General features: G+C 46.9%; 2 long non-coding RNA genes across 3 annotated transcripts in view; both read left to right on the plus strand.

Annotated features, from left to right (window-relative positions):
- LOC140393673 (uncharacterized) overlaps positions 1-26,920 on the plus strand; it is a 184,564-nt gene that overhangs the window by 58,119 nt on the left and 99,525 nt on the right. The gene's annotated exons all lie outside the window — the stretch shown is intronic.
- The window catches only part of LOC140393502 (uncharacterized), a 43,079-nt gene continuing 19,139 nt past the window's right edge, over positions 2,981-26,920 (plus strand). The window contains exon 1 of the long non-coding RNA XR_011935629.1: positions 2,981-3,058. This is a non-coding gene — a long non-coding RNA (uncharacterized lncRNA). The remainder of the gene's footprint in view (positions 3,059-26,920) is intronic.

A 26,920-nucleotide genomic window follows, 5' to 3' on the forward strand; every position in this document is an offset into this window, starting at 1 on the left:
AGGAGCCTTGGTGAGTTACTGCAGTGCACCCTGTAGGTGGAACACACGGCTGCCACTGTTTGTTGGTGGTGGAGGATTTGAATGTTTGTGGAAGGAGGAGCAATCAAGTGGGCTGCTTTGTCCTGGATGGTGTTGAGCTTCGTGAATGTTGTTGGAGCTGCACTCATCCAGGCAAGTGGAGAGTATTCCATCACACTCCTGACTTGTGCCTTGTAGATGGTGGTCAGGCTTTGTGGGTTCAGGAGGAGAGTTTCTTTCAGTAGGAATCCTAGCCTTTGACCTGCCCTGGTAGCCACAGTATTAATGTGGCTAGTCCAGTTCAGTTACAGATCAATGGTAACCCCCAGGATGTCGATTGTGGGGGATTCAGTGACGGTAATGCCATTGAATGTCATGGGGGGATGGTTAGATCCTCTCTTGTAGGAGATGGTCATTGTCTGGCACTTGTGTGGCGCGAATGTAAGTTGCCACTTTTCAGCCCAAGCCTGGATCTTGTCCATGTCTTGCTGCATTATGACATGGACTGCTTCATTATTTGAGGAGTCGTGAATGGTGCTAAACATTGTGCAGTCATCTGCAAATATCCCCACTTCTGATCTTATGAAGGAAGGAAAGTCATTGACAAAGTAGCTGAAGGTGGTTGGACCGAGGACACTGCCCTGAGGAACCCCTGCAGTGATGTCCTGGAGCTGAGATGATTGACCTCCAAACACCACAACCATCGTCCTTTGTGCTGGGTATGACTCCAACCAGCGGAGAGTTTTTCCTCTGATTCCCATTGGCTCCAGTTTAGCTAGGGCTCCTGGATGCCATGCTCGGTCAAATGCTGCCTTGATGTCGAGGGCAGTCACTCTCACCTCACCTCTGACATTCAGCTCTTTTGTCCATTTTTGAACCAAGGCTGTAATGAGGTCAGGAGCTGAGTGACCCTGGCGGAACCCAAACTGAGCCTATGTGAGCAGATTATTGGTGAGTAAGTGCTGCTTGATAACACTGTTGATGACTCCTTCCATCACTTTGCTGATGATGGAGAGTAGACTGATAGGGCAGAAATTGGCAGTGCATTCCAGATCATGGCATTAAAGATGTTCTCTTCCTCTCTCCTCGGGTTCTTTGGTCAATATTTTGAACTTGTTCTCTGGGTACCCCACCCTCCAGGTCTTGAAACAGTTTCTCCTTCCTTATTCTGTCAAAATACTTCAATATTTTGAGCACAATTTTCCAAAAATCCCACACTGCCTCCAAGAATTTCCATATGAAATTAGTAATCATGAATAAAACTGCATGGGAAAATAACCTAAAGCCCGGGTTCGAACTAAACTGGCATATTGTAGGGAAAACAAACTGTGTGGTTAACAGAACCTGCTTTCTGGGAATAGATAATAGATATGTAAGAATAGATGAGGCTTAAGTCATATTATAAGAGACAATTTGAATGATGACAGGGATATATGCAATATATTGACTGAAAAACTCTGGCTAAAAATGGAAAATCCGCAAATTAATTATGGCATGTTTTCACGGAATCATAGAATCCGTGCATTGCAGAAGGAGGCCACTTGGCTAATCGAGTCCACACCGACCCTGCGAAGCCCAATCCTCCGCCCTTTCCCCGTAACCCCGCCTAACATTTTGGACACACTTAGGGGCAATTTATCATGGCCAATCCACCAAACCGACACAGCTTTGGATTGTGGGAGGAAACCGGAGCGCCCGGAGGAAACCCACGCAGACACGGGGAGAGCGTGCAAACTCCACACAGACAGTCACCCGAGGTCGGAATCGAACACGGATCGCTGGTGCTGGGAGGCAGCAGTGTTAACCACTCCGCTACCGTGCCGTCCCATACTCTGAGTATGGTTTTAATTTGATGAAAGTGATTAATGTGGGGCTGGACTTGCTAAAGGTGGCTCCACAATTATTTTTGTAACTAAAGATAGAATCGGCCAATCCTACCACCAATGGCTGGCAAGGGAACTTAAGTTAATTTAACCTCATAGTCTAGAACAAAGGGTCACAGTCTGAGGGTACATAGTAGGTCATTTAGGATTGAGGTGAGGAGAAATATCTTCATTCAGAGGGTGGTGAACCCACGGAATTCCCTCCCACGGAATTCTCTCCCACGGAATTCTCTCCCACGGAATTCTTTCCCACGGAATTCTCTCCCACGGAAGGCTGTGGAGGCCAAATCAGACAGAATGTGGACAGACTCCTCAAGCCTTCGGCCCGGACTGCGCAGGGCCGCTGGGAACACTGCCTGTGTTTCCCTGTCTGTCTCTGCGTCTGCAACATGCCAAAGGGCCGACTCTACAGACTCGTCATCTGCGTGGGCCTGAACGGGGCCCTCGTCTCCAGCAGTCCTCCAGTTGTTGGAGACCTCAGTTGTCACTTCCTCCGCCAGCTGTTCACCCATGCCAGCGAACCGCTCACCAGGTTGTGACTCGGAACCTACTCTAGAACGTGGATGCACTGAGGTGACTGTATAGAGGGTGCAGGTGAACACCACGGTGGTGCTTCCTATGAGGCTTCTGAGGCACCACCCTCAGAGGAGGGGTTGGTGCTGTGGTTGTGTTCCAGGCTTCCCCATTTTCTTGCTGGTATCTGGACTGGATAAAAGAGATATTTCGTGCTTGACCAAACAAGCTTCTTAATGAAGTAAGAGTTTCACATTGTGGGTGCTGCTGACAACTGCAGAGCGCTGGCATCCTCACTGGCTTTCTGGTCGATTCCCCCTCGCTCACCTTCAGCATCGGCACAGTCCGGCTCCTCCCCAGCTAATGCCGCGGCCTGCTCCTCTTACTGGATGAGGGATCAAGTGTCTGGAATTCCGCCTGCAGTCAGGCTCCCCCTTGTTGTCAGTGTTTTTCTCCTGTAGAAAGACAGAAGGATTGATTGTTCCCCCGATGGTTGAATGAGCGGTTTAGGAGCAGCAAGCCGATGGCAGCTGCTGCTGAGGCTGCAGCAGTAAGTGATTAACAAGCTGCATTTCCTGTAACTAGTGTAAGATTGAGAATATGAGACGGCTGGCACACAGTTAACGCACCCTTTCTATCTGTTGGTGAGTGCTGCAACCCAAACTCCTGTCTGACGTTCCTGAGAACTCGCAGTTACACTGCCTGATACCTTTATGAGTGTCAGTTTGCAGTGAGTACTCAGCGCACTTTCCTTGGTGAATATTCAGCTTCTTGCGACACTGCTGGGCACTTCTATGCTGGGCCCCTTGGGCACTAATCTGCACCCTGATCTCCATCCAGGCCACCATGGTCAGTTGGGAGGGCCTCCTGCTCTACCCGTGGGAAACAGCATCACCCTCTTTTCCTGGACAGCCTAGAGGAGAGTCTCCAGGGTGGTTTCATTGAATGGAATCATAGAATAAAATCCCTACAGTGCAGAAGGAGGCCATTTGGCCTATCGAGTCTGCAAAGACCCTGCGAAGGAGCAAGCTACCTCAGCCCAATCTCCTGCGTTATCCCCGTAACCCCACCTAACCTTTTGGACATTTAGGGGCAATTGAGCGTGGCCAGAACGCCTAACCGGCACATCTTTGGACGATGGGAGGAAACCGGAGGACCCGGAGGAACCCCATGCAGACACGGGGAGAATGTGCAGACTCCATACAGACAGTCACCCTGAGGTTGGAATCGAACCCGAGTCTCTGGCGCTGTGAGGCAACAGTGCTAAACACTGAACTGTGGGGCAGCACATCACTTTCTTTACTGGCCTCTGCAGAACCTGGATGGAATTCTGGGCCTGCAGTCAGTGAATGTTTGCCCGTCTGCCTGCTAAAAATAGCAGTTGGACCTTTGAGCCCATAAAATAATGGCAGGTTCTTCCTTCCTGTCCCGACCATCAGAATCGCTGTGCTCTGCACACATAATAATAATCTTTATTATTGTCACAAGTAGGTTTACATTAACATTGCAATGAAATTACTGTGAAAATCCCCTAGTCGCCACACTCTGGCGCCTGTTCAGGTACACAGAGGGAGAATTCAGAATGTCCAAATCACCTTGTGGTGTTGGGTGCTCTGGTGCACAGATGAGCCAACACAGTTGTATGTGGTACAACTCTATTTTATTATAACTCTTATAATACAGTTCGTTCTGGATACTCTGCACGTGCTGTCTCCCTGAGTGTGTTTGGTAACAGATGTGTCCTGGTTCTCCTCTGCAGCTAATACTGACCACCGGGGGTCGTGTCTGTGCTTTTATATCTTTCTGTCATTGGTTGTGGTGTTGTGTGTTCTGATTTGTCTGTTGGTGTGTCTATCATGATGTGTGTGTTTGAATATCATGACATCCCCCCTTTTTACAAAGATATGTGCCTACGTGGTTATAAATATAATTGTGTCGTGAGTGCATCGAAGAGTGTGTGTGTGTGTTATGTACAGCGTGTGTATATGACGTAACTATTTACATGGGGCGATGTCGGGTGCGTCACACTAACAAGGTTGTACCATAACAAAACTTGGATGCGAGAGAAAAAAAAAACTTGAACATTGGTCTGGTCAGACGATATCTGGAACAATAAACAACAACAGGTTATAATACAGAAGTGTTTGACTTTTTGAACGTATGAACAGCGTTATAAGTCCAGTCTAATGGGTGACCGCCTCAAGAATGGGCTGGTCCTCAAGCCGGTTCAGCTGTGGAGATTTGGGGTCACACTGGTTCACCTTGGACTGTTGGAGGTGATGCTGTTGCCGAAGTCTCTACTTTACCATTTGTTGTACTTCGTGCAGTGCTTGGTTTTTTCATTCGTGCAAATATAATATTCAACATCTTTGTTAGTGGTGCCTTGGCTGTGGTTTGGTTCTGGTGGCGATGGAAGGGGCATGATCCGTGGCATCTCCACGATGTCATCCTTGGGAACCAGTGGAGGATCCGTCGTGTGCGTACGGTTCAGTTGCGAGCGTGGAAGGCGGCGCAAAGCTCGCTGATTGCGCCTACGCACCAATCCATCCGCCCTGCATGCCAGGAACAAGGTGGAGTCTTTTTCTTTTTATGTTTGTGGTGGACGGCATCTTGTAGCCGATGGGTCGTTGCCATCGAAGTAGCACCATCACTAATATCATGCAAGGCAATGACTGTGCCAGATGTGGAAGTTGGCCGAGACCGTGTACGCTGGTTCCGGCCACCTGCTGTGCCGGAAGGGCGACTCCGCAGAGAAACGTCGAAGCATGTCGCCTTGGAGAGAGAATTGTTGCTCGCATCAACGTCTGGCGATGGCGCGAATTGGTGTGTCCATCTTGGACCGCCGGTGCTGGTTGCCACTGCCGACCCAGTGGGACTGCCACGCGATCCATTCCCTGTCGCCGTGGCATCCGCCGTCACCCTGAGCGTGCCATCACCGAGGCCGTGACACCGCCCGTCCGGAGCAAGGTCTGGCGTGCGCGAATCAGAGTCGGCGCTTGGCTGCTCCCCATCTGGAGTCCGGTCTGCCTTCCGTCGATGCCCCCCGTCCGGAGTCCCAACAGGTTCACTGGAGGCAGCCGAGATTCCCTGAAGCTGCACTTCTGGAGTCGGAACATGCAGGAATGCACCAACCAGTGGAGAGGGTCGAGCCATCGAGGGTGGAAGCGGTGCGCTGCCACCGCAGTCGTCAGTGGTCCCACCGTGATCGTTGAGTGCCTCGGTACGCACTAGGCGAGGTCTGTCACCTTGCACCTTTTGCATGGGAAGTGGGATGCTGTCGTCACTCGTCTCACATCCCGTGGATGGATCCTCATTAGCAGCTTGCTGTTCACTAGGGTTGGGTAAATTGTCAGAGTTTTCATCTGGTGGTGCACACCATGTCGGTGGACTGTCATTGTCTTGCCGTTGTCCTTCATTTGGGCTTTTCTTCTTTGGAATTTTAAATCTTCCCCCAGACATTGCAGAACCTTGTTTATTACCCCCAAATTCTCCCATAGGTATGGTCTCGAATATAGGATCCAATGTTTCTATCGACATTGTACTATTTTCCAAAGAACATTCCGTTTCACTTTTCTTCTCAGGTGCCTCATATGTATCTTTGTCTAATGTACATGCCTTCATGGTCTCTGGGTCTGATTTTGCTGGGACTGGCATGGTCACAGTCTCTCTTTTACTGTTCTCAATTGCCCACATTATACTCCCCATACATAACTGCTTAATCACTGGGGTTAGTGTGGTACAATGGATAATCGGGTCGACCTTATCTGCATCTTCACCATTAGTGGAAAGCACACTTGGTTCACTTGACCCTGCTGTGGGTTTTAAATTCGTTATCTGGCTACTCGATGTCGGTGTCCTCAGGATTCTTGCTCCAATGTTCTGCTCAATAATCAGTGGAGCGTGTATAGGTTCAATGCAATTAATGTTCCCCTCAAGGTTTGAAGAGTCATTACTGACTAACTGCTGGTCTCCGAAGTTGGGATTTTGCGGTGTTGTGTTGAAGGGAGACATTTGTCCCTGCTGTAGATATGATTCAGGTTGTGTTATTTCCATTACCTGAGGATCAATGTCTTGTCCATTTTTTCGATCCGTACTAAAACACTGGCAATTCTCAGTCTGCTCCTTGCAAGTTAAACATTCAATTAATTTCGTTAGCAAATCCTCAGCATCCTTCTGTGGCCGTGCAGCATTATTAATCTCTGTTCGGCTATAATGATCCTGAAGGTCAGCGCATAAACCTTTTTTCTTCGGGCTTGGACGAGGCGATTCCTTTGGCTTGTCTTCAGTTGGGCTTGAACAGTCTTCAGCGCTGTGCCCTTCATTGTAGCATGAGAGACCGTCATGTTCATGCTGCTGTGTAGTGGAGCATGGTAGGCTGTTATAGCCTTCTTGCTGTTCACGTGAGCATGGCAGACTTGCATCGTCTGCCGCTGGTTGGTCAGGAGAGGTTGCTAGACCCTCATGGTCTTGTTCCTGCAAGGACTGCGCTCTGGAGTCTTGCGTTCCTTCCATCGTGGAGTCCGTCCACGAGCTCTCTGTGGAGGCTTGTGACACTGGAGTCACTTCTTGTTCGTGCAAGGACTGCGCTCTGGAGTCTTGCGTTGCTTCTATCGTGGAGGCTGTCCACGAGCTCTCTGTGGAGGCTTGTGACACTAGAGTCACTTCTTGTTCGTGCAAGGACTGCGCTCTGGAGTCTTGCGTTGCTTCTATCGTGGAGGCTGTCCACGAGCTCTCTGTGGAGGCTTGTGACACTGGAGTCACTTCTTGTTCGTGCAAGGACTGCGCTCTGGAGTCTTGCGTTGCCTCTATCGTGGAGGCTGTCCACGAGCTCTCTGTGGAGGCTTGTGACACTGGAGTCACTTCTGGTTCATGCGAGGACTGCACTCTGGAGTCTTGCATGTCTTCTTTCATAGAGTCGGGAACGTTGAGCGGGACGTGGACCACGCTCTGTGTGGCAGCAGGGCACTCTCCGTGTGCTTGCACCGCTCCCTGTCTGTTAATGTCAGGCTGCAGCATCATCCGGTACTGATAAGTTGGAACGTCATATCTGCTGGATTGAAGATCCTCAAATCCGAAAAATGAATCCGCATCTGCGTCGGATTCAATGTGGGGGCCGCCAATGTGCAACACGAAAGGTTCGTCCGAGTCATAGTCATATAGGACCACGGAGCTATCATTGGGCTCGCGAGGTCCGGAAACACTGTAAAGATCGTCATCGAAGTATTCAAGGTCGGAATCATCGGCTTGTGCGTAGGTAACTGCTTGTCGGAGGGTTCTTCGGAGGTCAAATTCATCTCCTGGGTCAATTTGCGGCACTGTGCTGTCATTCCAGGTGAGGGAAGGTTGTTTTACAGCTTTAACAGATTTTTGTTTTTTTGATTTGGGACGTTTCCCTTTTAAATTGGATTTGGGACATTTCCCTTTTAAATTGGTGCAGTCTGGGGCCTCTGACATCCTGACGCTCGGTATGTAGCACGTAGGAAGCGACTGCGCATGCTCAGATCGCTGTTCCTTTACCGATGGCCGTTTTCTTGACTGCGCATGCGCCGCATCTCGCGCATGCGCAAACGAAACTTCCGGTTCTGCGCACTGCTCGCGCAACTGTGCTAGCGTTATACCTTTAGCAAGATGGCCGCCGACCTCGACCCAGCCTTCTCTCAGGCCCGGGATTTTGGCTTCTGGGAATTCGGGCTCCGGGATCCCAGCCACGAGGTGAGTACTGCAGCTTTTCTTACCTTTATTTGCCGATTGGATTGCGTTTTCTTCACAGTACTTGGAGAATTTGTCCAGGACTGCCTGGTAATCGTACCTTTGCTGCGTCCTGAAGAACCTGAACCTTGTGAATATTTCTCTTGCCCTTGCACCGGCGATGGTGAGGAGAAATTCAATTTTTTCGCTATCATCCAGGTCTTGGAGTTCAGCTGCCACCAGGAACAATTCGAACATTTGCCGGAATCGCCGCCAGTTTTCGCGGAGATCGCCGTAGCACTGGAGCGGCTGCGGAACCGGGAGCTCTATCATTTTGCCTGGGCACTGCTGGTTGTCTGTGTACACTGAGGTATGCCGGCAGGTATCGATCCACTCCTGTACCATGTGGTGTTGGGTGCTCTGGTGCACAGATGAGCCAACACAGTTGTATGTGGTATAACTCTATTTTATTATAACTCTTATAATACAGTTCGTTCTGGATACTCTGCACGTGCTGTCTCCCTGAGTGTGTTTGGTAACAGATGTGTCCTGGTTCTCCTCTGCAGCTAATACTGACCACCGGGGGTCGTGTCTGTGCTTTTATATCTTTCTGTCATTGGTTGTGGTGTTGTGTGTTCTGATTTGTCTGTTGGTGTGTCTATCATGATGTGTGTGTTTGAATATCATGACACACCTAACAGGCCCGTCTTTCGGGAATTGTGGGAGGAAACCGGAGCACCCGGAGGAAACCCACGCAGACACGGGGAGAACGTGCAGACTCCGCACAGACAGTGACCCAAGCTGGGAATCGAACCTGGGACCCTGGCGCTGTGAAGCAACAGTGCTAACCACTGTGCTACCATGCCGCCCAAGTCATTAATTACACAAGTAATCAGGAAAGCTAATATAATGTTATTTGTTTATCGTGAGGGAAATTGATTACAAAAGTTGAGATTTGGATTCGGATTTATTGTAACGTGTACCTAGGTACAGTGAAAAGTATTGTTCTGCGTAAAGTCCAGACAGATTGTTCCATACATGAAAAAACATAGGACATATGACAGATACACAATGTAAACAAATAGACACAGATATCATGTGAAGTATACTCAGTGTAGTCTCCTCAATAGAGAAGATGTGTGGAGGGATCAGTTCAGTCCATAAGAGGGTCATTCAGGGGCCTGGTAACAGTGGGGAAGAAACTGTTTTTGAATCTGTTAGTGTGATGGGTTGGGCTGTGTTCACGACTCTGTAGTTTGTTACAGTCTTGGGCCGAGCAGTTGCCATACCTGGGTGTGATGCAGGCAGATAGGATGCTTTCTATGGTGCATCTGTAAAAGTTGGTCAGAGTCAGTGTGGACATGCCAAATTTCCTTAGTTTCCTGAGGAAGTACAGGTGCTGTTGTGCTTTCTTGGTTGTAGTGTCGATGTGGGTGGACCAGGACAGATTGTTGGTGAAGTACACACCGAGGAATTAGAAGCTGTCAACCATCTCCACCTCTGCCCCGTTGATGCAGACAGGGGTGTGTACGATACTTTACTTCTTGAAGTTGTAGCCACGTAAAATGGCTGATTCCCGATTAGAATGGTCAAACCCCGATTTAAAATGGCGAACGGAAGAGGCTGATGGGAAAATCAGCCAACAGGACTCAAATGGACAGCTGCAGGTAAAACAGTGTATTCGTCTCTGGGGAAGTCAGTCCAGACCGATACCTACAGCCATCAACATCACAACAACCCAGCCATCTGCATTTTAATCAGCCATCCCCGGGAACAATTGCTACAAATTAGCAATTGAAAGCCGACCCAGACCTTTCGGCGCCAGCAGGGGCTGACACAAAGAGAGGTAAACGACCACCCCTCGATCAAGGAATCGCCCCATTATTGGAGCTTATCGAACCAAGTGATTGGGACCAAGTCCAATCACTTGGAACCAGGTACGAGGTCCGCCCCGAGAGGCGGGAAGCCCCTGGGGACTATAAGAATAGGGGCCAAGTTCAACTCGACCCTTCTCTTCCTGCTCGCAACCTTCGAGACCCTTTTACAAGAAACTGTAAGTTTTACTCCAGCGATCGCTACCAGATAGGCGCTCCTGACTATCGACTTGTACCAGCTTTTGAATCCTGCAGGCTCAGAACCAATTCGAAAGACCATTCGTTTCCCTGACCTGGTGGACCATTTCCAAACTTAAGTATTGGCCTTTAGTGGTAGGTAGTAGTCGAGAAGTAGGATTATTGTATAAGTATTAATTGCTGTATATAATAAATGAGCGTTGATTTAACTCTTACTAAGCGGTGTGTTGCATTATTACTCATTACTTGGACTTGAACCATGTGGCGGTATCAGAAAGATACCTGGCGACTCATGAGCAAAGGTGACAGAATAACAATAAAGTAAACTAAGGCTAAAACGAGCAACATTTTGGCAACATCCTGACGGGACCTGATCTTGAAGTGGAAAACCACTCCGGGAGAACCCAAGAAATTTTGAATTAAAATCCAATTGGAAACAGAAAACCACAAGTGTTCAAGCAGTTCTGATTAATAGTCATAATTCGGAAGTGTGTGTATGCATGCGTAACTAACAGGGCTATAAGGTAAAACTGATAGATTTTTGTTGCGTCAAAACTGTCGGAAGTCTGTATTTTCGGAAATTAGCGCAAGCCGTACCCGCATCTACGACACCGCCTTAGCCCCCTGTTCCAAATTTAAACGAAGCAAGCGGATAGGAAAGATGGCCATGCAGGCTATGCAGCGCCTCATGAACCCTGAGGAATTTGCGGTCGCAGCGACCAGCAGCAGTAGAGTGGGACAGTGTCCCATTTGGGAAGAGGAAATCCGGAAATATCTCAAGGGCAAAGGATGGCCCATGTGGAATGATTTCTGGAATAATGAAGAATCAGGTCCCGGAAGTATAGGGCATACTTGGTGGGAGAACATGAGTGAGATACATAAAAAGAGCTTAGCGAAAGCTCACAAGCTGATGGCAATCGTGTCCTGTTTGGCACAATTGCGAGGCACAGAGGAGGTCATCAAGACGCTCCGCAAAGAATTAGAGGGCATACATCGGATGAGTAAAGTCGATGTATGCGAGGTTGAGAAAGAAAATTTAGAGTTAAGAAGGAAATTGGCAGCAAAGGATGAAGAGGTGGCTGACGCCAAACGGGGTCACCAGTCTTGTCTGGCGCATTTAAGCAGTTTCCAATCCCAGTATGAAAAGGCCTATCAGGACACGCAGCGTGCAGTCCTGGTAAGGAAAGAAACAGAAAAGCAGGTGGAGACGATACAGAAACAATGCAGTGATCTTAAGGCAGCCTTGAGAGCACTCCACGCTGCCACCACAGAACAAAGACAGAGCACAATAGATCATGCAAAGTGCCGGAAGCAGATTGCAGACCGGCAATCACTGCTTTCTGTTCAGAAAGGATTTCAGGAAACCTTTGGGGAAAAATTAGACCAGGAAGACGGCCCTGATTGGGACGAGTTACAAGAAACAGCGCAGAGATATGTTCAGGGAACATGTGTGCAGGGAAAGCCCCAAAGGAGAAAAGCACCCCAACCCCGCACACAGCAGGTAGTTCAGGCTCCAATGAACCCTGTAACCACCCACCGCACAGCCACATCGGACGAGGTGGAATTTCTATATTCCACCCCCCTAACAGTGACCCAATTACGGGACGCGTGTGCAAAAATCACACCGTTCCTTCCCGCCGCAGACCCCCACCATTTCTTTACCACCGTCAAACATCAGGCGAACATGTACGGCCTGGATGAGAGAGAGCATGTAAAGCTCATGGTTCTAAGTTTAGATCCATCGGTAGCAGCAGCTCTTCCCGACCCACAGAACGTAGGAGGAGGCACCCTTGCAGAAATGCATACCGCGATCCTGGATGCGATCGGGTATAACCGGGGTGACCCCGTAGATGGCCTCAATAAGTGCAGGTAGGGAAAGACAGAACACCCCACAGCGGATTCATTTCACAGCAGTTTTCGGTCATTTAGAATGGGCCCATTTGTCCCAAGACGGTATGGCCAAATGGACCCGCACCCTTATCTCCCATGCCACAGAGGCAGGACAAAAAGCCTGTACGAATTATGACCCCTCAGAGGAAGCCCACAATGAGAAATAGGTTTTTAAAAGATTGTCCCGCGCCTGGGAGCAGTCTGTACAAAGCAAACCCACAGTTAAAAATCCCGAAGAACAGCAGGCAGAAGCAGACAAACCCGCAGTTAGGGAACCCGAGGAAGAGCAGGCAGACATGCATCCAGTTAAAACGCACCAGAACCCCACATGGGCAAACAAAGGAAGAACAGCCCCCCACAGAAACCACCGGAATGTTACAATTGCGGACAATTAGGACATTACGCACGAGAATGTCAAGCCCCCCTGAAACAGCAACGGGATCAGCCCACAAATGCCCCCCGAACCAGCAAAGACACCAACAGCCCCGACCCCCCACCCAGGGAACCACACCCAAGGGAACAATGCACCAGAGAGCCTGCTCCACCTTATGTGCCTCAGGGGTCATGTTACAACTGTGGGCAGCCAGGACACTTCGCCCGAGATTGCAGGAGACCCCCACCAGCTAGACTAGCCCCCATATATGAAAGAGAACACCACCCACAGCAGCTACAAGGTCCCAGCTGCCCCATGCAAACTGTGAGCGCTTACCCACCACTTCTCATGGCAGCGTTACCTCAGCAAGGCCACTTCATTTTTGTTTCACTCCTCCTTCCTTTCTTCTTTGGTCACGCTGCACTCCCTCCATATGCTAATTACACCCCAGCCGAAATGTGATTTACGATGTCCCGTATTCTGATGGAACCTGCAGGATGTTTTATGTTGTTCGTACGTTTGTTTCGTGTTGTTCGTCCGACAGGATGTTTTTCCAGCCGCTTGTTCAGCGGTACCAACTTATCTGCAGATACCTGGTCAACAGACCAGACGCTTGTTCAGTGGAACTAGCTTTTCAGTTGATACTGGTTCGGGTATCAGACGCCCGATCGTAACTGCTCTTCTGATTCAAGGATAGAACCACTATGGCAGCCCCACCACGATGACTACATTTGTGCCCGTTCTTGTCGGTTGCTCAGGCAGTGGAGAGACGGCGTGAGACCCGCCCTGCCTGGGGACCCCCCCGTTGGTCAAACACGCTCGGGTAGGGGAGATACGGCATTGGTAGCCGTCCTACCCGGGGACTCCATCCAAATCTTACCCGTCGCGGCCCATACGCACCTCATTTGACATTTTTCATTTCAAAAAGTTTTTATTTGTTTAGACGACCTTTAGGCTGCTGCCATCTGCTATTTACATCCTGGAACATTTAGATGGTAAATCAGCACTGGTCCGTCATTGGGAAGTGTGCTGAATCCTAAAATTTGTTTTTGAAAAAAAAAAATGAGGGAGTCACACATAGTGACCAATTATAAGGGAATAATTGGCACCAAAGGACAGACACACTAGCATACCGGATATTGAAAAAAGATAGTTACAGATGCTATGCTTGTTCTACAGAACTCCAGAAGCTCCAGGATCGGAGAAAATAAAGAGCACTCAAAGAAAGAAAAGGAAAGAGGACAGCCATGAGGACCTCCTTCATCGTGCTCAACATTATTTTTGTGGACATTTGGTTGCGCGTGAATGCGAACCCCATGACTTCAAACCTCCCAGCCGTTAATGTTTCACTGCCCTGCAGTACCCAGAGCCCAGTCACCAGCGACACTGCATCTTCCTGGTGTGCCAGGTTCATAACCTGGTACTCCCTGTCCTACGTGATCGAAGCACTGTTAGCGTTGGCGATACTCTGCTGTGTAGTGCAGACTATGCGCCTACGGAAATGGAGAAGGAGAGCGTACCGCGCTCGAACCCCGGTATATCGGATCAGATCCCCCTATATTCGGTTACGACCAGACCCCCAACCCCCGCGATCTATAATAAAAACAATAAAGTGCATTCACTTGAGTTATTGCTGTAAATAAAAAGATGTACAAAACCTTTCATGAAAAAAACCTTGTATGATCCTGAGCTTGACTGCCAAGCCAAGAAAAGTTATATGGAATGATGTGAGTTTGTTGTATGTTTTAGGAAGATAGGATAACGCAATGTTTAGCGAGTATAGTGTAATAAGGATAAATTAGAGGTTCCAAGTTTGTTATTTTGTAATGCATGTCCCTGCCTGACATAGCGCCCTTAGAATTGTTAGGTAAAAGGTTTTGTGCATAGCTAGGGTCAGAGCAGAAGCCGTTTAGGAGGTGTGTCCCCCGGTCAGGGAATGGAAAGTAACAACGTGATGTGATCCTTCACGCTTCACATTAGGATCACAAGGAGGGAATGTAGCCACGTAAAACGGCTGATTCCCGATTAGAATGGTCAAACCTCGATTTTAAATGGCGAATGGAAGAGGCTGATGGGAAAATCAGCCAACAGGACTCAAACGGACAGCTGCAGGTAAAACAGTGTATTCGCCTCTGGGGAAGTCAGTCCAGACCGATACCTGCAGCCATCAACATCACAGCAACCCAGCCATCTGCATAGTAAGCAGCCATCCCCGGGAACAATTGCCACAAATTAGCAATCGAAAGCCGACCCAGACCTTTCGGCGCCAGCAGGGACTGACACAAAGGAAGGTAAACGACCACCCGCCGATGAAGGAATCGCCCCATTATTGGAGCTTATCGAACCAAGTGATTGGGACCAAGTCCAATCACTTGGAACCAGGTACGAGGTCTGCCCCGAGAGGCGGGAAGCCCCTGGGGACTATAAGAATAGGGGCCAAGATCAACTCGACCCTTCTCTTCCTGCTCGCAACCTTCGAGACCCTTCTACAAGAAACTGTAAGTTTTACTCCAGCGATCGCTACCAGATAGGCGCTCCTGACTATCGACTTGTACCAGCTTTTGAATCCTGCAGGCTCAGAACCAATTCGAAAGACTATTCATTTCCCTGACCTGGTGGGCCATTTCCAAAGTTAAGTATTGGCCTTTAGTGGTAGGTAGTAGTCGAGAAGTAGGATTATTGTATAAGTATTAATTGTTGTATATAATAAATGAGCATTGATTTAACTCTTACTAAGCGGTGTGTTGCATTATTAATCATTACTTGAACTTGAACCACGTGGCGGTATCAGAAAGATACCTGGCGACTCATGAGCAAAGGTGACAGAATAAGAATAAAGTAAACTAAGGCTAAAACGAGCAACAAAGTCAATGACCAGCTCTTTAGTTTTGCTGACATTGAGGGAGAGATTGTTGTCATTACACCACTACACTAGGTTTTCTATCTCCCTCCTGTATTCTGACTCATTGTTGTTCGAGATCTGACCCACCGCAGACATGTCATCAGCAAACATGTAGATGGAGTTGGAGCTAAATTTTACCACACAGGCGTGTGTGTATAGGGAGTATAATAGAGGGCTAAATAACCAGCATTGTGGGGCCCCTGTATTGAAGACTGTCATGGAGGAGGTGTTGTTGTTTATCCTTACTGATTGTGGTCTATGATTTGATTTTGATTTGATTTGATTTATTGCCACATGTATCAAAGTACAGTGAAAAGTATTTTTCTGCGGCTGAGGAATGTACACAGTACGTACATAGTAGACACAAGAATAATCAACAGAGAACATTGACAAACAGTGATTGGCTACTGTGTGGAACAAGGGGCCAAACAAAGCAACCAAAGCAAATACATGAGCAAGAGCAGCACAGGGCATCGTGAATAGTGTTCTTACAGGGAACTGATCAGTCCGAGGGGGAGTCGTTGAGGAGTCTAGTAGCTGTGGGGAAGAAGCTGTTCCTATGTCTGGATGTGCGGGTCTTCAGGCGTCTGTACCTCCTGCCTGATGGAAGGGTCTGGAAGAAGGCAATGCCTGGGTGGGAGGGTCTCTGACAATGCTGTCTGCTTTCCTGAGGCAGCGAGCACACAGAATCAATGTGTGGGTGGCAAGTTTGTGTGATGCATTCGGCTGAGTTCACCACAGTCTGCAGCTTCTTGCGATCTTGGACCGAGCAGTGGGTCAGGAAATCGAGGATCCAGTTGCAGAGGGAGGAGCCTAGTCCTAGGTTTTGGAGTTTTGATCTGAGCATGGCTCGGATTATGGTCTTGAAGGCAGAGCTGTCGTCAATGAATAGGAGTCTGACGTAGAAGTCCTTCTTGTCACGATGCTCAAGTGATGAGTGTAGGGCCAGGGAGATAGCATCTGTTGTGGACCGGTTGTGGCGGTATGCAAATTGCAATGGATCAAGGAATTGTGAGAATATGGCATTGATGAACTCATCACCCACCTCTCAAAGTATTTCATAATGATCGGTGTCAAGGCCACCGGACAGTACTTGTTGAGGCATGTTGCCTGGTTCTTTTTCGGCACTGGTGTGATGGTGATGAGGTTATTCTTCAGTTGTACAGGGCATTGATGAGACCACATCTGGAGTATTGTGTACAGTACTGGTCTCCTTATTTAAGGAAGGATGTAAATGCATTAGAAGCAGTTCAGAGAAGGTTTACTGGACCTTCCTTTATAAGGAATGGGTGGGTTGCCTTATGAGGAAAGGATGGAGAGATTAGGTTTGTATCCACTAGAGTTTAGAAGAGGAAGAGACGGCCTGATCAAGGCCTTTCATCAGATCCTGAGGGCTATTGACAGGGCGGGTGTGGAGGGGATGTTTCCTCTTGTCAGGGAATCTAGAACTAGGGGTCACTGTTTATCAATAAGGAGTCGCTCAAGATGGAGATGAGGGAATTTATTTTCTCTCAGAGGGTGGTGAGTCTCTGGAACTCTCTTCCTCAAAAGGCGGCGGAAATGAAATGAAAATCGCTTATTGTCACAAGTAAGCTTCAAATGAAGTTACTGTGAAAAGTCCCTCGTCGCCACATTCCGGCGCCTGTTCGGGGAGGCTGGTACGGGAATTGAACCGTGCTGCTGGCCTGCCTTGGTCTGCTTTAAAAGCCAGCTCTTTAGCCCTGTGCTAAACCAGCCCCAGAATGTTTGAATATCTTTAAGGCAGAGCTGGATAGATTCTTGATTAACAAGGGGGGTGGGGGGGGGGGTGAAAGGTTATTTAGAGAAGGCAGGAACGTTGCGATGTGGTTACAATCAGATCAGTCATGGCGGAGCAGACTCGAGGGGGCCGCGTGATCTACTCCTGCCCCTAAATTGTATGTTCGTATGAACCTTAAAATATTAATTTTAAAGTATTGATATGCCATGTTAGTATTTTGATACTGCTTTGTCATACCATGTGATCAAGCCAGATCAAGCTGTCTTATGACTGAAATGAAAGAGCTACAGCTTGGTATATTGGCAGTGGCTCAGGTTCCACTGAAAGGAACTTGCATTCAGCTGCCAAAAAAATAAAAGCTGCACAAAAAGGGGCATTTGTTCCAATTGGCTTGTGAGCATTGGAAATTTAAATGATGTCTGGCATAATTAATGCTATCCAAATTAATGCTATCTTCACTTCTGTGGGGAATTTGCGACAACACAGTACAATTGTTTTCTCTTTAACGTTCGGTAATATAACTGTCATCCTCCCAAAAGCAAAACGACCTTCCCAACAAATAAAAAGCTGCAAGCTGAAAGGCCAGTGTTAAATTCTGGTTGCCACACTGCTCTTTAAATCATCTACCTTAGAAAAATCACATGCAAGAAACACTTGCGCTTACATAAACTGGAGCAGGACGTCAGGGAGATAGAAGTTAAAACTAGTGAAAGACCAATTTAGGACTGGCCTGAGGAAATTCTCCGTGCGATCAACACAAGGGGGGGGGGGGGGGGGGGGGAATCTTTTTTTTATAAATGTTTTTTTATTGGGAAGGGGAGGAATCTTACCAAATAATAGCAAAGTGCCAGTACCGGCGAGAAAAACAAATGGCGGGGTTTCTCACGGAATCTTACACCTCCTAAAGAACATCAAACAAAAATGTGATTAAAAGAGTCACAAAAGTACCTCAAACCTTGCGGTGCCCAGCGGGCATGGAATACCTCGATGGTGCCCGTGGACATCACATGCTCCTGTCATGGGAGTGTCCCTTTAAGATAGGTTTTGTCTTATCGCATGGCTTCAATGATGTCATTGTGTGGGTGGAGCTGGGCTGTGGCTCTGTGTGTTTTACTTTCGCTTTCAGTTTGGAATGGTTTGAACTGCACAGGTTGAAAGAAGTGTTTTTCGCTATCTTCATTTTAAAAGCTGTTCCAGACTACAAGGTAACTTAAAAGAGATAATTGCTTTGTGGAAGGAATTCAAATCTGCTGTTTGAAAAGGGAAACAGAGTATCAATAACAAGTCTTATACCAGCGGGTGACTGACCACCAGCTCTGGCCCCTAGTTGATGCTACCTGTCTCCCCACATTCTCTCTGGTGCACCCTGAGCAGTGAGGAGCCTGGCGAATCATGGCTGCCAGAGAGTTAACCTCCCTCGGAGGTGAGGCCGCCAGGTTCACGCTTTTGTAGATGTGTTGTGAATGATATTGGCGTGATGTCACGCCGGTGCCCTGTGAATATTCTATGAGGGGTGAGGTTCTGACGAGAATGCTCGTTAATGACATGCTAATGTATTAAAATGCCTCTGGTGATGTCCTAATTGTTTGTGGGACTCTAGAAATTCACAGAAGCACACAGTGCAGAAGAGGCTTTTCAGCCCATCCAGCCTGAACCGACATGTGATAAACACCTGACCTGTCGACCTAATCCCATTGGCTAGCACATGGCCCATAGCCTTGAATGTTATGACCTGCCAAATACTCATCCAGGTACTTTTTAAAGGATGTGAGGCAACCCGCCTCTCCCACCCACGCTGGCAGTGCGGCCCAGACCCTCACCGCCTTCTGGATAAAAAATGATGCCTATAATATTGTAGGAACTGGTTTCAATATGATCGCGAGATTCAGAATATATTTTCAAGAGTAATCAGTGAATTCCAAAAAGGATCTCCGTTGCGATATATTCTGCGGTCTTGGCATATCTATTTTTTAAAATAAATTTAGAGTACCCAATTCATTTTTGCCAATTAAGGGGCAGTTTAGCGTGGCCAATCCACCTACCCTGCACATCTTTGGGTTGTGGGGGCGAAACCCACGCAAACACGGGGAGAATGTGCAAACTCCACACAGACAATGACCCAGAGCCGGGATCGAACCTGGGACCTCGGCGCTGTGAGGCAGCAATGCTGACCACTGCGCCACTGTGCTGCCCCGTCTTGGCATATCTAAAGTCAGCATCATCTTCTCACGTTCCTTGTGGAGTCTGTCCTTGACAATTACATGGCCAAGATAGCTTTTTGATGATCAGGAAAATGTGCATTTTTCTCTTGACATGAAGATTGTGGGAGCGATTTACTACCTCGTTGCACCCGACTTGGTCACATGACAAGGCCATTGAATCTCACGAGAGGCTTCTCGCAGATTTGCAACATTTAAGACATCACACGAGATTCAACAGGACCTCGCAGGACATCATGATCTGGATCGCGCACAGGGAGGGCAAGATCCAGACAGCATATGGTTCATTAAAAGATGTATGTGCTGGATTGTCCTGGCACCCGGGAGCTTACGGCCTCACCAGCACGCCATGGACCAGGCTCAGTTCAGTACTGGTCCACACTAATGTTGACCATGTGTACCTGTACTTGAGGGGTTTCCCTGGCCATTGGAGACCACTGGCTGGTAGGGGACATGGCAGGGAGGCATCCTGGCTCTCCCTCTTGCACAAAGCACCTTGGCACTGCCATCATGCTTGAGTGACTGTGCCGGGTTGCCTGGGTGCCAGGGGACACTACAAGAGTCAGAGCCTGAGGGGGGGGGGGGGATCAAGCCCATGAAAGGAGGGATGAGGGGGCTATGAAGGGTGGGGTATGAAGGGTCTCATAAAGATTGGGGTGGGTAAGGTGAAGGGGATCCTAAGTGGGGGGGTAAGGTGAAGGGGATAGACACCAATGCCTTGGTTACCTCAGGGAACGGCATATTAATGAGACGAGCTGTCTCATTTTCATATGTAGATTTGTCAAAAAGTGATCCCGCCCACAATGGGTGGGCTTCACATTGCGACGTCTAGCAAGATCACATTAGATATCGTGAGGCGTGGTGAATCGGGTAGATCCTGGGAGCGGGGTCTCCCGCTATTTACCAGCCCTGTGCAATGTGGCGCATTGCTTTTCGGGTGCAGTGTGGCCGATAGATCGACCCTAAATGTGGGCTAAACCGGTGAGAAAGTCCCCAGGGCCCCAAAAAGTGACTGAGTGGGTTAAATACCAATAGTAAACTCGCTGATAGAGCTGACAGAAAACTCCCAGCAAAACCCGCTACAAATGACACTTAGAAATGTTTCCATTAGATCACGCCCCAAGCTTTAGTTCTTTGATCTCCGTAAACCTTGTGTCTTCCTGGGAATTTTCATTGCCTTCGGTGATACTGTAAACTCTACTTGTGGATTTGAGTGCATTCTTATTACCCATCTTCAAACTTGAAGGATTTTGCCTGGCCCAGCACACTTTTGTAATGTGAACTTGTTTTCCACAATTATGACATTTGCTTTCTCAACACCAATATTCCTGTGGAGAATGCCCCACCTGGGCACACCTATAGCATGCTTGCGTCCTGAGAGATCTTTTCTCAGAACTCATCTTCTTTTTTGGTGCCAGATCTTATTTGGGAGGTTTCTCTTGGTGCCAATTCTATAGACCTGCTATTTCAACAGCAAGTTGGAGTGTTAGAGAGCTTTCTGTCAGTAAACATCTCTGGATTGTCCCATTTCTCAATCCGCACACCAGCCTGTCTTGCAGCATGTCCTCAAGAGTCAATCCAAACTCACAATTCTTGGCTAGTCTCCGTAGTGCAGCTACAAATTGTGAAATATTTTCACCCTCTTCTTGACTACATCGATGAAATATGAATCTCTCTGCTCTGATTAATGAACGATTTGGGCGAGAAGTATTCTTCATGGGTTTTGTATATTCCTCGTAAGCTACTGTACCAGACTTTGCAGGATGGATAAGACTTTGTAATAGGGTGAAGGTTTACCATCTTATTACACTCAAGAAAGTTGCTATTTTAACTTTATCCGGTGTCCTGTTTGCACCAAGGTAGGATTGGAATCTTTCTTCATAGGACCTCCGTGATTCCACATTCTCATTGAGTGGTTCTATAGTGTCACCTTTTCCTGGCATCACAGTTACCTGTTCTCAAGTTGTAATTTTTTCTGTAATTTATCCTCCCCTCGAATGTCTTTCTCTTCCAATTTAATTTGTGTTAATTTTTCTTTTACTTCACAGTCGAGATAAAGGATAACTAGGTTACCACACCTTAGCTTAGTTACCCAGTCATCAGCGTTTATCACAGAGGTGTTGCTTGCTCACAGTCCGAGGTGAAAAAGAGGGAAATCTCCCAAGTGCCTCTGGTGATGTCACCATTGGCATGTGAGAGTACCTTTAAGAAATGGGTGTTTAATAAATGTACCTTTAAGAAATGGAGCTGCTCATGTCACTGGGGTGATGTCAGAGTGTGGGTGGAACTGTGCTCTACTTCTGCTTTTTAGTTTCAGTTTGAGAAAAAGCTTGGGTGTGTCTGTGTTTTTCAGTGAGCTGTATCTGGAGTTAAAACAAAGGGCTGTTCTGTTGATCTCTACCATGAAGGACTATCTCTTAATCATTTGTTGAATTCAGAATTATAAATGTTTTCAGTATTGAATGTAAACCCTGATGTGCTCCTGTTTAGAGGTTTGTTAAGTCTTTTGGGTGCAAAAGAACAGCACACAGATTACTTAGTGCTGTATTCTTTGGGGGATGTATTTGATTTACTGGTTGCTAAGATATTCACTGTTTGTTTTAAAAAGGTTAACTTGAGTTCATAGAATAAGCATTGTTTTGCTTTAAACAATACTTTGCATTTCTGCTGTTCCACTCCTGTCGAGTGGGCTGTGTGCGCCGCATAACCACATATTATTAATAGTTGTGGGTCAGGTGAACTCCATGATACACTTTGGGATTCTCTAAACCCTGACCCATAACACCGTATATCACGTGACGTACTATGCAGAAGGACATTGGTTACAATACATAATAGAAACTAATGAGAAATGTTGCCTTGGGAAGTTACGGCCGCAATTTCCTGACCCTGCCTGCCACTGGGATGTTCCAGTCATGAAAAAAGTCAATGGGCTTTTGGTTGCCGCCTCGCCGATATGTCCCGCCTCACAGAACCAGAAAATCCCAGCCTACGATCGTTCTGGATGGATCAACTCGGGTAAGTTTCTTCGGTGCTTCTTGCATTTTGAACACACTACAGCTATGGTGGGCTATGGTAAAGTAAGTGAACACTTAAGGTGAAATATTGGCTGCTAATTAAGGAAGTTGCTTTGTTTGGGATGGTGTTGAACTTCTTGAGTGTTGTCGGAGTTGTATTCAACCGGACAAGTGAAGGATATTATATCACAGTTTTGACTTGTGCTGTGTAGATGGTGGAATGGTTTTGTAATATCAGGAGATGAGTGACTCGCTGAAGAATATTCATTAGAGATGATCACTGCCTGATACTGTGCTTTCCTTTGTCAAAATGGCAGCAGATCATAGATCATCATAGAATTTACAGTGCAGAAAGAGGCTATTCGGCCCATCGAGTCTGCACCAGCTCCCGGAAAGAGCACCCCACCCACGGTAAACACCTCCACCCCATCCCCACAACCCAGCAACCCCACCCAACACTAAGGGCAATTCTGGACACTAAGGGCCATTCAGCATGGCCAATCCACCTAACCTGCACATCTTTGGGCTGTGGGAGGAAACCGGAGCACCCGGAGGAAACCCACGCACACACGGGGAGGATGTGCAGACTCCGCACAGACAGTGACCCAAGCCAGAATCGAACCTGGGACTTGGGAGCTGTGAAGCAATTGTGCTATCCACAATGCTACCGTGCTGCCCTAGCATGGTCCTAGCTTATCAAGCGGCTCCAAATAGCATGTCACAATGGCATGTTTCTCGTGCAACTTTGGTCACCTAGTGTGATCTTTTAAATTCCATTTTCGTCAGTTATACATCATTATTAAAATCCCACTGCAATGGTTCATTTTAGATTAGGTTAATGTGATGTGATATAAAAACTGATTTCACAAAATTCAGACTACAGAAAATAACTGGCTTTAAAAAAAGCAACAAGACTGTGACAAAAAATAAGCATTTTTGTCTATTGTGTGTGACGATAATTGTTTCTTACTTGCTGTCATGGTACATATAAATTTGAAGACCAGGTTCTCGCACAGGAAATGCATGATCGTATTTTGATACACAAAAAGATACTATAGTCTGAGGCAGGTTTCTCAACTGTGAAACCAATCCCTCCAATGCAAATACCATGACCTTGAGAGTTTTATTCAATTGGCAATGTTTTTTGAGTTTGGAAAGAACACACTTAAATTTGCTTTATCCCAATAATTTTATGGACAGAAACATTCTTTGCTTGTCTTGAATAATTGAGCCGCCTGTCTGAGGAAATCAGTGAAGGATGGAGCCATGAGAGGCCAGAGATGATTCATCTCACTGGAGCTAGCTTTGTCAGCCTTTAACTCTTTCATTTCAAAAGGTTCTCTGTAGACTTTTAGTCGAAAAGTGACCCTATTTTATTTGTTTATTCATCCATGGCACCACGGCATCATTGGCAAGACTAATATTTTATACCCATCCCTAATTGCCTTTGAGTGGGTGGTAAGTCACCATTTTGAACCATGTTTTTGAGTCTGTGAGATGAATGTAATCCCACAGTGGCATTGCGTCCGGAGTTTCAGGAGTTTGGCCCAACAGTGATTAACGCAAATGGTGATATGTTTCCAAATCATGATTGTGGATTTTTGAAAAATAATCTTGGGATATGGGATTTGGTGGCTTGGCCAGCATTTATTGGCCATTCCTAACTGCCCTTGCAAAGGCAGTGGTGAGCTGCCTTCTTGAGCCACCGCAGTCCATGTGGAGTAGGTACACCCACAGCGCCGTGTATGATTTGGATGGAATCTTGGAGGTGGTGGTGTTCCTGCCTGCCTTGTCCATAGCCTTCTAGGTGATAGGCTTCATGGACTTGGGAGGTGTTGTCAAAGGTGCAGTGGTGAGTTTCTGCTGTGCTTCGTGTAGGCAGTGCACACTATAGTCATGGTGTGGCACCGATGGAATGAATATTTAAGGTGGGGGTTGAGGGGGGGAGGGCGTGGGGGATGTTGGTGGCATGCTAATCAAACAGGCTGCTTTGTCCTGAATGGTGTTGAGTTCTTGAGTGTTATCGGAGCTGTATGTTACCAGGCAAGAGAAGGGTACTCGAAGGAGCGCTGATGATTTCCTGCAGTGCTTCTTGTAGACATGTACACACGGCTGCCACTGCGAGTCAGTGGTGGAGGGGGTGAATATTTGTGGTTGGGGTGCCAGTCAAGCCGGCCGCTTTGTCCCGGATGGACAAAGACTTACATGAATTTCAGCGGTTTAAGAAGGTAGCTCATCACCATCTTCTCAAGGGAAATTAGGGATGGGGAATAAATGCTGACCCAGCCGGCGATGTCCATATCCCATCAACCAATCAAGAAAACTGCCACATTCCTGATTTGTGCCTTGTAGATGGTGGAAAGACATTAGGATGCCAGGAGGTGAGTAACTCACCGAAGAATATATCAGAACAGCCTCTGTGTTCAGAGAAAATATCTGGCTGGTCCAGTTAAGTTTCTGGGTTTATAATGAGTGCAGGACATTGCCAATGAGGGACTTAATGTGCTAATGTCATGGTCTCTCCCTTGTTGGAGATGATCATTGCCTGACAATATGCAGTCCATTAAATCAAGGCCCACTGAAATAAGGTAGCAATTAGGCCTCAGCAGTTAGTCAATGTACAGTATACAGTGTACAATGTACAGTATACAGTGTATAATGTACAGTATACAGTGTACAATGTACAGTATACAGTAGACAATGAACAGTGTACAGCGTACAATGTAGAGTATACAGCATACAATGTACAGTATGCAGTGTACAATATACAGTATACAGTAGACAATGTACAGTAGACAGCGTACAATGTAGAGTATACTGTACAATGTACAGTATACAGTGTACAATGTGCAGCATACAGTAGAAATGTACAGTATACAGCGTACAATGTCGAATATACAGTGTACAATGTACAGTATACAGTGTACAATGTACAGTATACAGTAGACAATGTACAGTATACAGCGTACAATGTAGAATATACAGTGTACAATGTACAGTATACAGTAGACAATGTACAGTATACAGCATACAATGTACAATATACAGTGTACAGTATACAGTGTACAATGTACAGTATACAGTAGACAATGTACAGTATACAGCATACAATATACAGTGTACAATGTACAGTATACAGTGTGCAATGTACAGTATACAGTAGACAATGTACAGTATACAGCGTACAATGTACAATATACAGTGTACAATGTACAGTATACAGCGTACAATGTACAATATACAGTGTACAATGTACAGCATACAGTCGACAATGTACAGTATACAGTGTACAATGTAGAGTATACAGTGTACAATGTACAGTATACAGCATACAATGTACAATATACAGTGTACAATGTACAGTATAGTGTACAATGTACAGTATACAGTAGACAATGTACAGTATACAGCATACAATGTACAGTATACAGCATACAATGTACAGTGTACAATGTACAGTATACAGTGTACAATATACAGTGTACAATGTACAGTTTACAGGAGACAATGTACAGTATACAGCATACAATGTAGAGTATACAGTGTGCAATGTACAGTATACAGTGTGCAATGCACAGTATACAGTGTACAATGTACAGTATACAGTGTACAATGTACAGTATACAGTGCACAATGGAGAGTATACAGTGTACAATGTACAATATACAGTGTACAATGTACAATATACAGTGTACAATGTACAGTATACAGTGTACAATGTACAATATACAGTGCACAATGTAGAGTATACAGTGTACAATGTATAATATACAGTGTACAATGTACAATATACAGTGCACAATGTAGAGTATACAGTGTACAATGTACTGTACAATGCAGTGTATATACAGTATTCTGGTACTGTTCCTGTTAAAACATGATGCAGAGAGACATAAATCACAGGTGCTGCCTTTATGATAAGTCAGATTGCCCAGGATACGGGAAGTGAAGCTGCTTGCCGGGAACATTCATGTTTCCTCGTGAGAGATAAAATAGGGGCTGGTTCAGCACACTGGGCTAAATCACTGGCTTTTAAAGCAGCCCAAGGCAGGCCAGCAGCACGGTTCAATTCCCATACCAGCCTCCCTGAACAGGCGCCGGAATGTGGTGACTAGGGGCTTTTCACAGTAACTTCGTTGAAGCCTACTTGTGACAATAAGCGATTTTCATTCATTTCATTTCTTTAGTTATTCAGATCTTATTAATTATTCACATGCCCGGCACTGCTGTGCTTTCCTGATTTGGTGCCTCCAGTGTGTACTTTGATTTACCATTTCAGTGCTTGGTTTTGTGGTTATGAAAATGCTGAAAAGATTCCGTGCACAAGTCTATGTCTCGTATTCTCCATTGGTCATCGTGTGGGATTCAGGGCTCCAAGTATGAATCCATCACTTGGTGCAGTCATGTTTTCACCCTTCCTATCGCAGTGTTGGTTGGAGAATGATGATGGGCCTGGGCACACAAGGAAACTCAGTGAGCAAAACCACTCTACCCCCCCCCCCCACCCCCACCCCTCCGCACTCCCTCCACCCTCTCTTCTCTGCCTTCTGACCCTTTCCCTCCCTCTCCCCCCTCCAGCCCTTCTC

Source organism: Scyliorhinus torazame, chromosome 17 (genome assembly GCF_047496885.1).
Source record: "Scyliorhinus torazame isolate Kashiwa2021f chromosome 17, sScyTor2.1, whole genome shotgun sequence".
Classification (NCBI taxonomy): Eukaryota; Metazoa; Chordata; class Chondrichthyes; order Carcharhiniformes; family Scyliorhinidae; genus Scyliorhinus; species Scyliorhinus torazame.